The sequence below is a fragment of the Schistocerca americana genome, chromosome 3 (assembly GCF_021461395.2).
Source record: "Schistocerca americana isolate TAMUIC-IGC-003095 chromosome 3, iqSchAmer2.1, whole genome shotgun sequence".
NCBI lineage: Eukaryota > Metazoa > Arthropoda > Insecta > Orthoptera > Acrididae > Schistocerca > Schistocerca americana.
The window spans coordinates 115,932,557-115,947,766 of record NC_060121.1 but is presented as its reverse complement, the minus strand read 5'-3'; the positions used below and the strand labels follow the sequence as shown (position 1 = coordinate 115,947,766).

The 15,210-nt window shown below is 44.0% G+C and overlaps 1 pseudogene; it reads left to right on the top strand.

The window, feature by feature from the left end:
• The first annotated feature begins 8,468 nt into the window (after window positions 1-8,468).
• LOC124607908 lies at window positions 8,469-8,586 on the top strand (annotated as a pseudogene).
• The last annotated feature ends 6,624 nt before the right edge of the window (window positions 8,587-15,210 follow it).

Here is a 15,210-nt window from a genome sequence, read left to right as displayed (position 1 = left end):
TTTCTATGTGGTGCGTATTTCAAAACTTGTGTTGCTAATTGTCACTCTGAGATTCTTTGCATACGATTCTTCCATTTATCATCATATTCATCTATTCGATAGGTTCTCGCTTTGACTTTTAACTAATTTCGAATATCTTCATTTTCTCTATTTTATGTAGTTTTATACATCCTTTCACATCCCATAGTATGTCACTTCAGTCATTTGAACCTTATTGTCTTGTCGCTTGGTAAAGGCCCATGTCTCACTGCCGTAGAAATGTACAAGAACTGACACGGTTTTGTGAAATTTTATTTCAGTTCCTTTCCTTATCTTATTTTTTTATCCGTTTTCAGTGTGATAGATGGCAGTTTTAAACAGTTTTTTCTACATTTTGGCTTTCAGATAACTTACTTGATTTCCAAGATAGTTAATACTTTTCATTTTTTCTATTACCATGCTATAAGTAGCAACTGTTGGTATTCTGTGTTCGTCTGCTGTTAATGGCGTTACATTTGCCCTGGCATCACATACTTGGCATAATACTCGTATTCGCAGCTTGTGGACATCGGCTTCCAATTTATTTTGATCATGCTGAGTAATTTGATATTAGAGAATAAAAAAGTGTTTGTGTTGTGTGCGGCAGTTTTAATCCCAGACGAGCTAAAAACTTCCAGTTTTTCAAGAGGACGCAAACATAAAAAGAGTGGAAGATAGTTTATACCTCTGTCCAACAGGCTTTGTTACTTGAGTTTTACCACATATTTCTGGCCACTTTTGAACTTTATTTTTGTGTTTATATATACATCTGTCAGTATTAGATACCTCATATATGGGTACGTTTCTTGATGTAGGAAATGCCAAGCTGCACCGTGGTTCGGGTGCACGATAAACTCTAGGTTACCAAATAACTGGCTGGGTAAGTCCGTTCAGGGGTCAGAGGAAGGCAACAGCATACCATCCGCAGCCCGATCATGCCCAGTAAAACACTCTGGTGTTCAAACGAATCTTCTGATTGATGGCAGCTTCAGCCCTACGGTACCGTAGATCGATAGCACCCTCACAGGCATGACACAGTGGAAGCACGTTTCCAACAGGTGCCGATAGCGGTCTGGTGGGGACCCGGCGGATCCAGCGTCGCGCGCCCGCTGGGCCGCGCTTCCAGCGGCCCCGACTCCGAGCGCCCTCTGCCGCTGCAGTGCAGGATGGCCGGCGGCAGCTGCACGGCCCAGTCTCAGTCGCAGTCTTCAACACTCTACAGTCTTCGTCAGGTTTCGAGCGTTCGCTCGTGCGTTAGTAGTGGGAGCCTCACACTGCACGATGCTCTTTTGTAACAGACAGACTTTACTGCTGCTTGTTCTTTCGTGACGTTTATGGTTCTCTTATGAAGTTTCCTCGCAAAGCTTGGAGACAGCTATAAGTTTAGTTAAACATCTGTTTACTGTTTTTACATGTACGCTAATCATTTCTGCTCCTCTCCAGCTTTCCTACGACAGCTGCTTTAACGCTCGGTAGCCCCCCCCCCCCTCCACCCCCCTCTCCTTGCCCTTGCTCACGATGTAGTACACAGAAACCAGGACGCCTAGAATATGAAATAGTTACCATATCATATAATGGAGATTTTGAAAACTGGATGTCTTAAGTGGTGGTGAATCTTCCAGGCAGGTCAGTCGTGGTCCATGAAATCATTCCGGTGCTTAATTTGCGTCCAGGGCTCTATCGCTGAATATGCCCAGCGCAGCTCCGGACAAAACGATAGGAACGATGAATCACGACCATACCGCCTGGAAGAATCTTGAACAGCTAAATGACCATACTAATCAGTTTCCTGACGCATGCGTATTGTACCACTCGTCAGGGCCTTTGTGCAACCAGTATTTAGAGAAGTGAGAACACGTTCACTTACACGACATATGTAGAGAATTCAAAGTGTCGCTAACAGCAAAACTGGAAAACTTACTCTCAAAGCTCCCAGTATTGAAGTATTATTTAGAGAACAGCTGATCTTGATGCGACTGCAAAGTGGTGGAAAGGCTGGCTGCTTGTCTGAAATGTAGTAACATTGTACACCTCACAAAACGCAGAAAACATACCTACCACATCAGTGATGCACGACTAAAACCATCGTTCAAATGGGTCTGAGCACTATGGGACTTAACATCTGAGTTCATCAGTCCCCTAGAACTTAGAACTACTTAAACCTAACTAGCCTTAGGACACCACACACATCCATGCCCGAGGCAGGATTCGAACCTGCGACCGTAGCGGTCTCGCGGTTCTATACTGTAGCGCCTAGAACCGCTCGGCCACCCCGTCCGGCGATGCACAACTGTAATCAATGAACTCCTACTGAAACATCCCCTCAGAAATAATTATAAATGACTGTGCTGATAAACCTCTTACGTTATTTGATTTTCAAGCAGCTGAGCAAAACTGAACTTACTCAGACATTACTCTCTTTACTTATTCTGATCAACACTAGACTTTTTTTTAGCGTAACGCTATCTGACTTTCAATAATCCATACAAAAGAATGGCCCTGACTAATAATAACCTATACCTTTCATGAATCACTTACCTCACAAAAATCTTCGTTACTCAAACTACTGCAATACTGTCAGCTAAATAAAAGATTCTAACTACTGAAGGCACTAACTACTGATATGCATAGTTAGCAAATGAAGGATTTTGATGGAGAATAACAATGTATTCACCTTAATAGTGTTCAAAAGTCATTATATATGTATATGTATCAGTTCATGACATCCAGTGTTACAAATTTCCTTTTCCTGGCGGACAGATGTCCAGATCGTCCGCTCTCAAAACGCTGCCATCTCTTTACCCACATCCACCACTGCTGGCGGCTCACCTCCAGCTGTATAACGCTACGTGCTGTTCACATCCAACTGCCCAACACTAAAATACAGAATATACCAACAGTGCCAACCAGCCACAGACTGCACACAGCACAGTCAGTGATTTTCATACAGAGCGTTACGTAGCGTTACCAATATAAAAACCTAAATGGCCTACTTACACTACATATAAACTCGTGTAACAGTTTGTAGGGATATATGGAATGATGTCATTGACTTAGGGAGCGCATGTGGCAGACCTTGGATAATGGGAAAATGCAGTCGTGTTTACAAATAACATGCGCAGCCCAGCTTAGAGTATCCCTAAGGGATGTGAGACGCGTGCCAGACAGGAGTGACGAAGGATAACTAACGGTATAGAAAGGAATGTGATACCGATGGTAATAACTTTGACTCATAGGGGAGAAACACAGAAATAACCAGCGACCAGCATTGGCAGACACTTGAAGATAGACGCCAATGCCCTGCAACAGACAGAGCATTAAGTGAATAATCTAAAGATATTCTTCAGTCCGCTACGTAGAGCTCTCTCACAGACCACGAAGACAGGATGAGACAAATTCAGCAACTGTTCTTCGGTCCATGCCGGATTATAACAGGAAGAAACCCTAACATGTGGTAAACTGCTAAGCACCCTCTGTCATGCACTTCACAGTACTTTCCAGAGAATGCATAGAAGTTGAACTACACTACTGGCCATTAAAATTGCTACACCAAGAAGAAATGCAAATGATAAACGGGTATTCATTGGACAAATATATTACACTAGAACTGACATGTGATTACATTTTCACGCAATTTCGGTGCATACATCCTGAAAAATCAGTAGCCAGAACAATCACCTCTGGTCGTAATAACGGCCTTGATACGCCTGGGCATTGAGTCAAACAGAGCTTGGATGGCGTGTACAAGTACAGCTGCCATGCAGCCTCAACACGATACCACAGTTCACCAAGAGTAGTGATTGGCGTCTTGTGACGAGCCAGTTGCTCGGCCACCATTGACCAGACGTTTTCGATTGGAGAGAGATCGGGAGAATGTGCTGGCCAGGGCAGCAGTCGAACATATTCTGTATCCAGAAAGGTCCGTACGGGACCTGCAAAATGCGGTCATTATCCTGCTGAAATGTAGGTTTTCGCAGGGATCGAATGAAGGGTAGAGCCACGGGTCGTAACACAACTGAAATGCAAGGTCCACTGTTGAAAGTGCCGTCAATGCGAACAAGAAGTGACCGAGACGTGTAACCAATGGCACCCCATACCACCACGCCGGGTGATACGCCAGTATGGCGATGACGAATACACGCTTCCAACGTGCGTTCACCGCGATGTCGCCAAACACGGATGCGACCATCATGATGCTGTAAACAGAACCTAGATTCATCCGAAAAAATGACGTTTTGCCATTCGTGCACCTAGGTTCGTCGTTGAGTAGAGTATCGCAGGCGCTCCTGACTGTGATGCAGCGTGTCAAGGTTAACCGCAGCCATTGTTGAGCTGGTAGTCCATGCTGCTGCAAACGTCGTCAAACTGTTCGTGCAGATGGTTGTTGTTTGCAAACGTCCCCATCTGTTGACTCAGGTATCGAGACGTGGCTGCAGGGTCCGTTACAGCCATGCGGATAAGATGCCTGTCATCTCGACTGCTAGTGATACGAGGCCGTTGAGATCCAGCACGGCGTTCCGTATTACCGTCCTGAACCCACCGACCCCATATTCTGCTAACAGTCATTGGATCTCGACCAATGCGAGCAGCAATGGCGCGATACGATAAACCGCAATCGCTAAGGCTACAATCCGACCTTTATCAAAATCGGCAACGTGATGGTACGCATTTCTCCTCCTTACACGAAGCATCACAACAACGTTTCACTAGGCGACGTCGGTCAACTGTTGTTTGTGTATGAGAAATCGATTGGAAACTCTCCTCGTGTCAGCGCGTTGTAGGTGTCGCCACTGGCGCCAACCTTGTGTGAATGCTCTGAAAAGCTAATCATTTGCATATCACAGCATCTTCTTCCTGTCGGTTAAATTTCGCGTCTGTAGCACGTCATCTTCGTGGTGTAGCAATTTTAATGGCCAGTAGTGAAGGATAATGCGCGGCGCATCGCAGAAAGCGCGCGGCGGGCAGCACTGCGCGGGCAGTGCGTCGCCCGCGTGCCGCCAGCACCTGCGCCTGTGCCTCTTTTGTCAGCAGATCAAAGCCGCCGCCTCATTGTGGGCGGCTCGCAATTGACGCGCTCGGCGGCTCGCGACGCCCACAGGCGGCCGCGGCGCCGCCGGGTCACCCGCTATTTGCGGCTGTGGCAGTGGCGCTTCCCCCGGTGCGCGGGGTCACAGCTGCCAGCTGCGGTCTGCCCGCCACCGGGTACCGAGCTCCGCTAACCCCGAATCGTCTCCCAGGTGCCCGGATGGAGGCCTGACGAGGAATACACTGTACGCTCTGGATGCTGCGGATGGGTTGCAGGTTTTGTGAACGCCAAGACGGCACTTTTTGGAAATGGTGGTCGTTCGAGGCCCTCTCTTGCATCTGACCAGGAGTAACACATACCAAAGATTTAACAAAAAAGTTCACAGTAACACTACTCATAATAATATTAACAATGGTAACAGTAACAGTCCACACTAAAAATAACAACAATAATAGTGAATGGCATAAAGCGTTATATAAATTATTTTAGTACATTTCTACATCTACATGGATACTCTACAAATCACATTTAAGTGCCTGGCAGAGGGTTCATCGAGCCGCCTTCACAATTCTCTATCATTCCAATCTCGTATAGCGCGGAAAGAATGATCACCTATATCTCTCCGTACGAGCTCTGATTTCCCTTATTTTATCGCGGTGATCGTTCCGCCCTGTATATGTCGGCGTCAACAAAATATTCTCGCATTCGGAGGAGAAAGTTGGTGATTGGAATATCGAGACAAGATTCCGTCGCAACGAAAAACGCCTTTCTTTTAATGATTTACGGCCCAAATCCTGTGTCATTTCTGTGACACTCTCTCACATATTTCGCGATAGTACAAAACGTGGTGCCTTTCTTTGAACTTTTTCGATGTACTCCGTCAGTCCTACCTGGTAAGGATCCTACACCGCGCAGCTGTATTCTAAAAGAGGACGGACAAGCGTAGTGTAGGCAGTCTCCTTAGTAGGTCTGTTACATTTTCTAAGTGTCCTGCCAATGAAACGCAGCCTTTGGTTAGACTTCTCCACATTTTCTATGCGTTCTTTCCAATTTAAGTTGTTCGTAAGTGTAATACCTAGGTATTTAGATGAATTTACGGCTTTTAGATTAGACTGATTTATCGTGTAACCGAAGTTTAACGAGTTCCTTTTAGCACTCATGTGGATGACCTCACACTCTTCGTTATTTAGGCTCAACGGCCACTTTCCGCACCATTCAGATATTTTTTATAACTCGTTTTGCAGTTTGTTTTGGTCTTCTGATGACTTTATTAGTCGATAAACGACAGCGTCATCTGCAAACAACCGAAGACGGCTGCTCAGATTTTCTCCCAAATCTGCCGGCCTGTGTAGCCGTGCGGTTCTAGGCGCTTCAGTCTGGAAACGCGTGACCGCTACGGTCGCAGGTTCGAATCCTGCCTCGGGCATGGATGTGTGTGATGTTCTTAGGTTAGTTAGGTTTAAGTAGTTCTAAGTTCTAGGGGACTGATGACCATATATGTTAAGTCCCATAGTGCTCAGAGCCATTTGAACCGTTTCTCCCAAATCGTTTATATAGATACGGAACAGCAAATGTCCTATAACACTACCTTGGGCAACGCCTGAAATCACTTCTGTTTTACGCGATGATTTTCGGTCAGTTACTACGAACTGTGACCTCTCTGACAGGAAATCACAAATCCAGTCACATAACTGAGACGATGTTCCATAAGCACGCAATTTTACTACGAGCCGCTTGTGTGGTACAGTGTCAAAAGCCTTCCGGAAATACAGGAATACGGAATCGATCTGAAATCCCTTGTCAATAGCACTCAACACTTCATGTGAATAAAGAGCTACGTGTGTTTCACAGGAATGATGTTTCCTAAACCCATGTTGACTGTGTGTCAATAGACCTTTTCCTTCGAGGTAATTCATTATGTTCGAACGCAATATATGTTCTAAAATCCTGCTGCAAATCGACGTTAACGATATGGGCCTGTAATTTAGTGGATTACTCCTACTACCTTTCTTAAATATTGGTGTGACCTGTGCAACTTTCCAGTCTTTGGGTACGGATCTTTCGTCGAGCGAACGGTTGTATATGATTTTTAAGTATGGAGCTAATGCATCAGCATACTCCGAAAGGAACCTAATTAGTATACAGTCTGGACCAGAAGACTTGCTTTCATTAAGTGATTTGAGTTGCCCCACTACACCGAGGATATTTACTTCTACTTGATATATACTTGAGTTATGATTAGAGTTATCAGGATTGAAACGAATACAGACGAAGCAGAAGATTTAAATTACAGTGACAGTAGAAGATAGGGAACAATAAAAGCAAATAGAGAATGCTGCAACTGGAGATTGGGAGAGGGTGGGGGGGGGGGGGGAGTTTTGGGGTAGAGGGAATTTGCAAGATTAAGCTGTGGATCTCAGTATGGGGTAGATGGCTATTGTGATAGCAGGTGGGCCATTAGCTGTGTTTTGAAACTTGTAAAGGATTTGGTTTCTCTGATATTTTCTGGAAGATTGTTCCAGAGTCGGCTTCCTGATACAGAGAATGATTTAGAGAATATGGTAGTCTTGTGTGCTGGTACAGAGAGCGGCTGTTTCTGCAGTGTTTTCCAGATAACAGTTTAGAAGTTGACGATAAATAAAAGGGAGTGCAGTGATTGAGAAAAGGATACAGTAAGAATGGGGTATGATAGCCTCTAGGCTTATTGGCACGTAGCCAAGACGATTGTTTGCAGGCAGGGGGGGATATGGTCGAAAAAGCGAATATCACAAATGTATCATGCACAAGCATTCATCGCCAGTATCAACCTGTGTCAGCTTTCGTATGAAAGTCCTTGGACAATAGCATAGCCATAGTCTAGTATAGGGAATATAAGTGACTCTACAAGCTTCTTTTTAAGTAGACTATATGATGTGCTCTAGATCTACACATTCGGAAGTTCCTTTCCGAATTCCGTTTTAATACTTGACGCTTCAAATTGATTATAGCATCACCTGAGATCTCTCTTTTTAAGGAATGTCTTCCACGGCTGAGTTAATTAATTTTTAATATCCACTGTGCTTTTGTCGTCAAAAGTAATTTTGCTTCCCGGAGAGATTAATCACTTCATATAATTTCTTCCATACCGTTTCCACAGGTTTGACGTATACAACTAGATTTTTTTTTCTACTACTTCTCGTTGCTGTCTGATACGTCCGTATCTACATTCACGCCTTACTGGCGTGTCAATCCCCACTGCCGAGATGAGAAGACGTCCTCCGCGCTTGAGAGACGTATTGTTGGTGCAGGGGCGCCGTGGGAGTGTGTTCAGACGAAAGGGCTACTTTTAGACGGACGTCATTGTGCCATCTTGTGTTTAAAGTCTCTTTGACACTGCAGCATCAGGTTGTTTCTTCGTGATCTCTCTTACCGAAGAAGGAAGGAGGCCAACGGCCTTGCCGCAGTGGTAACACCGGTTCCCGTCAGATCACCGAAGTTAAGGGCTGTCGGGCTGGGCTAGCACTTGGATGGGTGACCATCCGGTCTGCTGAGTGCTGTTGGCAAGCGGACTGCACTCAGCCCTTGTGAGGCAAACTGAGGAGCTACTTGATTGAGAAGTAGCGGCTCCGGTCTCGGAAACTGACATACGGCCGGCAGAAAGGTGTGCAGACCACATCCCCCTCCATATCCCCATCACGTGACGTCTGTGGTCAGTTTTTGTGTTCGGCCACAGAGTAACATCTTTGTCTGTGGTTCGGCGAGAGTTAACAAAGCACCACCCCTGGATTGTTTTTCCGGTCTCTAAGAGAGCCTCAGTTACGACTTCCGTTGTTTTGTACTTTTCGCCCTTCATAAACTTTATTGGGTAGCAGTTCTCACCCGAGAACTGAATAACTAAGTCACTCTTGTATTATTGAGAGGCAAATGGTTTAGTAAACTGTTTTCGGCAGTGTCTTATACTCATTAATATAATTTACTTATTTTTAATTATATATTGCCAAATTATAGAGCTGTTACCTGATGTTGTAAAACAGGTCGTACATCTTACAGTCTTCGTTTTTCATCATTTTTACAGTTTTGTTTTCTTTTCTTTTGTTTTTATTTACTACATTTTACAAAGAATAATGCTTTTTAAAATAACGATAATTTAAGGTTAAAAATAAATTAAATTTAATTGTTTTTATGAAGAATACAAAAAGATGGTAGGATACAGGACTGATGTGTGGTTTCTTCGAGTTGTTTACCGCCAGTCACACAAAATAAGTTTGGTTAGTAGTAGAGAAATAGTATTGTTAATCCTATGTATTGCTAATCCTATGTACACTGCTGGCCACCGTAAATGCAACACCCTGAAGGAAGCATCCGAATCAAGTGAAATTTACACCATGGGTTTGCAGCGATGAGATATGCAACTGATTAGAGTTTCAGCGCAGTCGCACATCACGCGCGCCTGTGGCGCCACCTCATAGCGCCATTTAAGGCTTGGCGATTTCGACGAGTGTACGTTCGGCACGTGTGTTTACCTTGTGGTTGTTTCACAAGACGATCAGTTATGCCTCCTAGACAACAGCGAACATCGTTTGATCAAGTATCCGAGTTCGACAGAGGAAGGATAGTGGCTTACCGAGATTGTGGATTATCATACAGAGAAATCGCTAGTCGTGTTGGACGAAACCAAACAACTGTAATGCGGATATGTGACCGTTGGATGCAGGAGGGTACGACGGACCGACGTGGTAGATCGCATTCACCTCGGTGCACCACTGCACGTGCTGATAGGCAAATTGTGCGCATGGCAGTGACGGATCGCTCAGTGACATCCCGAGCCAAAGCACAGCACATTGCGTCTCTAACGCATCATCCAGTGTCTGCGCGTACCATTCGACGCCGTTTACAGCAGAGTGGTCTGTCCGCAAGACGTCCATTGCTTCGTCTACCATTGACGCAGAACCACAGACGTCTCCGTCGCCAATGGTGTGATGACAGACGGATGTGGACGGCAGAATGGAATGACGTTGTCTTTACTGACGAAGCACGCTTCTGTCTGCAGCACCACGATGGTCGGATTCGAGTGTGGAGACACCGTGGAGAGAAGATGCTGGACAGCTGCATTATGCACCGCCACACTGGTCTTGCACCGGGTATTATGGCATGGGGCGGTATTGGATATTACTCTCGCACGCCTCTAGTACGCATTGCCGGTACTTTAAATACCGGGCGCTACATATCCGAGGTGCTGGAGCCAGTTGTCCTTCCTTACCTTCAGGGCTCGGCCACAACAATATTTCAACAGGATAATGCGCGACCACACGTGGCACGCATTGTCCAAAGGTTCTTCGTCAATAACCAGATTGAAGTGCTTCCCTGGCCGGCTCGCTCTCCGGATCTTTCGCCGATAGAAAACATGTGGTCCATGGTTGCTCAACGAGTGACCCAGATTACATCCCCAGCTGCCACACCAGATGATCTTTGGCAACGTGTGGAAGCTGCTTGGGCTGCTGTACCCCAGGAACACATCCAACGTCTCTTTGACTCAATGCCGAGACGTGTGGCAGCGGTGATCTCCAACAATGGTGGCTACTCTGGCTACTGATTCTGGCAGGAACCACATGTCACAAACGTCTGTAAAGGTAATCATTTGATACTTGGTCAACATGTTATCTACAAAATAAATTTTGTTGTGCTACCTCTTGTCTTTCTTGGTGTTGCATTTACGGTGGCCAGCAGTGTATTAGCTTTAGGTGCTCATTCATGTACAGGATTTGGTGATTTCTTGGCTAGATCGCCAGTACCTTTAGCTAATTTACTGTCACATCTCGTCTTCCTCCTGTTCCTCTTCATTTTCACTGTTTCCGCTGTCACTGTGGATATCGGTGTCCACCCTCTCGACATTGTTGTTACGTTGCGTATAAAAAATGGCCCTAAGCAGTATGGGACTTAACATCTGAGGTAATCAGTCCCCTATACTTAGAACTACTTAAACCTAACTAACCTATGGACATGACATACATCCATGCCCAAGGCAGGATTCGAACCTTCGACCGTAGCAGCAGCGCAGTTCCAGACTGAAGCGCCTAGAACCGCTCGGCCACAGCGGCCGGCTTACGTTGCGTATAAGCAAGTCTGTTATGTCGTGTCCCCAGGTACTCTTCATATGCTGTTTTGGAAATACTGTTTGTCAATACGTTTAAAAATGGCTCTGAGCACTATGGGACTTAACATCTTAGGTCATCAGTCCCCTAGAACTTAGAACTACTTAAACCTAACTAACCTAAGGACATCACACACATCCACGCCCGCGGCAGGATTCGAACCTGCGACCGTAGCAGTCCCGCGGTTCCGGACTGCATCGCCTAGAACCGCACGGCCACCGCGGCCGGCTCAATACGTTTAGTTGTGCCCATTGTTCTTCGTCTCTTATTGAGTGTGTATATACCTGTGTCTGTTTCGGTGTATATATCTGTGTCTGTTTCTGTGTAGTCTAAGTGTAGTGCACGTCTATTGTCCACGTATTGACCGCAGAAAAAGACAACGTGTTCTGGGCAACCTTCTTCCTCAGATGAGCATGTAGATGCTATCTCAGACTCACGCGGATTAAGTGCGTGGGGTAAAGTCCGTGTCCAGTTAATAAATGTACCATACCGCGGCTGGGATCGGCATGTTCCATTCTCAAGTGTCCCTTATGTCAGGGAGTCAGATGTGCAATCTACGCCCATTATCACATACATACCACTCACCTTGCCATGTATCCAAACGCCAACTTTTGATGTGACGTCTGTATCGGTACACCAGTTATTGTATGTACTTTATCTACTCCGCCCATCTTTAAGCAGTACATTGCAACTCTATATTTTATCGTGGTATCTATGGGGAATTTTCTGAGCACCTCACACAGTGCAGCCACTGGGGTGGTGCCGAAGGCCCCAGATAGCCTAAGTAGGACTCTTCTCCGCCTTCGTCTGACTGATGCTTTGTTGGTGACCAGGTTCAGTCTGTGTGGCCATGTGCTAACTGCGAAGCTAAGTTCTGACTCCAAGAGTGTACATTGGTATGTCCGTATGACTGGCAGAGGTAGTCGGTGCTGTTTTGAATTTAGCCTCACCAGTTTATTTAGTATGTTTTCTCCTTATTCCGTTGTTAGCCTTATGTGTTCGTGGAAATTCACTTCCTCATCTATGTGTACCTCAAGATAGGGCGTAACATGTGCTCATTTGATGTATGTGTCACCAATTGTAACTGGAGGATTCCTTTGGAGTGATTATTTCAGTAGTGTGTATGTTGTTTTGTTTTCGGCTATCCTGAGTTTAATAATAAATTAATGATGCTTTCTCTGTCGTAGACAGTGTATTTGCTCTTCTAGCGCGTCCTGCGCGAGGGCATGAATAGCGTCCCGCTAGTGTACGTCCACTTCTGAATCACAGCAGGTTGTTGTTGTTGTGGTCTTCAGTCCTGAGACTGGTTTGATGCAGCTCTCCATGCTACTCTATCCTGTGCAAGCATCTTCATCTCCCAGTACCTACTGCAACCTACATCCTTCTGAATCTGCTTAGTGTATTGATCTCTTGGTCTCCCTCTACGATTTTTACCCTCCACGCTGCCCTCCAATGCTAAATTTGTGATCCCTTGATGCCTCAAAACATGTCCTACCAACCGATCCCTTCTTCTAGTCAAGTTGTGCCACAAACTTCTCTCCTCCCCAATCCTATTCAATACCTCCTCATTAGTTACGTGATCTACCCACCTTATCTTCAGCATTCTTCTGTAGCACCACATTTCGAAAGCTTCTATTCTCTTCTTGTCCAAACTGGTTATCGTCCATGTTTCACTTCCATACATGGCTACACTCCATACAAATACTTTCAGAAACGACTTCCTGACACTTAAATCTATACTCGATGTTAACAAATTTCTCTTCTTCAGAAACGATTTCCTTGCCATTGCCAGTCTACATTTTATTTCCTCTCTACTTCGACCATCATCAGTTATTTTACTCCCTAATAAGCAAAACTCCTTTACTACTTTAAGTGTCTCATTTCCTAATCTAATCCCCTCAGGTATTTGTATAGATAGTCACCCTTTACATGCCTTGATTGCTGGTTATGAACAGCTTGTTTGAAATTACAATTATGTGGTTAATTATTGTAGGCCATCAAAACATAATATAAAAGGTGGGTGACTTCTAATCTTTCTTAAAAAAATTTTAAAGTTTTAAAGATGTTTCAATTTTCATGTTTCTTATTTGGTCCATTGTAAGATGGCTATTTTTTGATGATGTTACTGGATGTGTCGATATTTGTAAAGAAAAATGATATATTTCAAGAATTGTCGTCACAGAAACATTATCTGTGTCTGAGACGGCAGCACTATGGAGTAATGGAATCTTTGGTGATCAGCAGTCGATAGCTGCGCTGTACAGCAGGCGGGGATTCGTGGAGTGTACAATGTAATGCATGAACGCACTTTTGGAACAGTGTGAGTTGCGGGTATATTACGAAGAGGAATGACGACTCAGAAAAACGGTTGGATTGCATACGGACATAAAAAAATGTTTTGAAATGAAGGACAAGGTATTATTTGATGACGTAAAAGGTTTAGTTTTATTTTTGTAGACTTGTGTTGTTGGTCCACTTCACCCTCGCCACAGTCGAGTTTTTAGTAATTATTCTATTGACTGAGCTTCTAAGTTAATTTACTGTACCATGGAAGTTAATAGATTAAATGAATTTTCATATTACAGTTTGTAATTGTTTTCTTTGATAAATTCCGTCCCAACCGAAATTTCAGTATTTAAAGGTTAACTCATGTCTTTCATTAGCATTCTGTGTCAAGATTATGAACCCAATTTCCCTGAAGCAACTGTAGCTAGTTTTTAGCAATATTTTCTTTAGCTTTTGCAGAGTCTTGCTGTGTTGCTGTGTCTGCCAATACTTCATTTTGCAGTTGAGATTCGTAATACGTGATTGATAGTTTCCTTTGTGTAATGTAGGTTGTGTCAGTTTCTTTATTTTACCAAGGCCGCATCTCAGTGCAGAAATTTTCGTGTGCTTCAGATTACATTCCTATAGAGGTCGACATGACAGTTGTTCTTTTTGATGTATATACAGTTACGTTTCTTCAAAGAGTGATCACTGACCAAGTCTATTGAGTGAGAAATTATTGGTTTGCTTATTTATTTGCTTATGAATAAGATCATCGGTTACCACACACGGGATTCTTTTCAGTTTCATCAAGTGATGTGGTTTTCAGCTCAGTAGCACATTTATGCTGTCAATTCACGTTTGTATTTACGACAACACACACTCATTAAAGGCTACTCACTTGCTCCATTTTCTTTTAAAGAAGTACTTATTACGGGCCAGACTTCATTTCTTGTGTGCGTCTGAAGGTATCACAAAATTTTAAAGTTTAAAATATTTGTCTGAAATTCCATTGTCTTACAAGTCTTTGGAGTTACCTTATCAGGCTCATATGAGCAAATTATTACGGCCTTTGGTTTAAAATTTAAAAGACGACTATTTCAACAATTATTAAATCTAGATTTGTAAAATAATTATTTTTGTTCATTCATTTACAGCATTACTGTTTGCAACTGTGCTTATCAACTGCTTGTACACACTGGTTGTTGCATCTATGGGCTCAGTGGTCATTACTTGCGGGTTCCCGTGTCCTGTCATCACATTTCAGTATCGTTGAAAATAGAAATCAGTTTAAAACAATCTGAATTATGTGTCAACAACATTCTGTGAACGTTGGTATCAAGAAAACACGGCACGAAATCTCCAATAAACCGGTTTGTCTACTGCAGTATTTACTACACCCAGGCCAAAATGGCACTTCGTTCCTTAAAACTCTACAGTAACGATTAAATACACTACTGGCCATTAAAATTGGTACACCAAAAAGAAATACAGATGATAAACGGGTATTCATTGGACAAATATATTATACTATAACTGACAAGTGATTACATTTTCACGCAGTTTGGGTGCATAGATCCTGAGAAATCAGTACCCAGAACAACCACCTCTGGCCATAATAATGTCCTCGATACGCATGGGCATTGAGTCAAACAGAGCTTGGATAGCGTGTACAGGTACAGCTGCCCACGCAGCTTCAACACGATACCACAGTTCATCAAGAGTAGTGACTGGCGTGTTGTGACGAGCCAGTTGCTCGGCCACCATTGA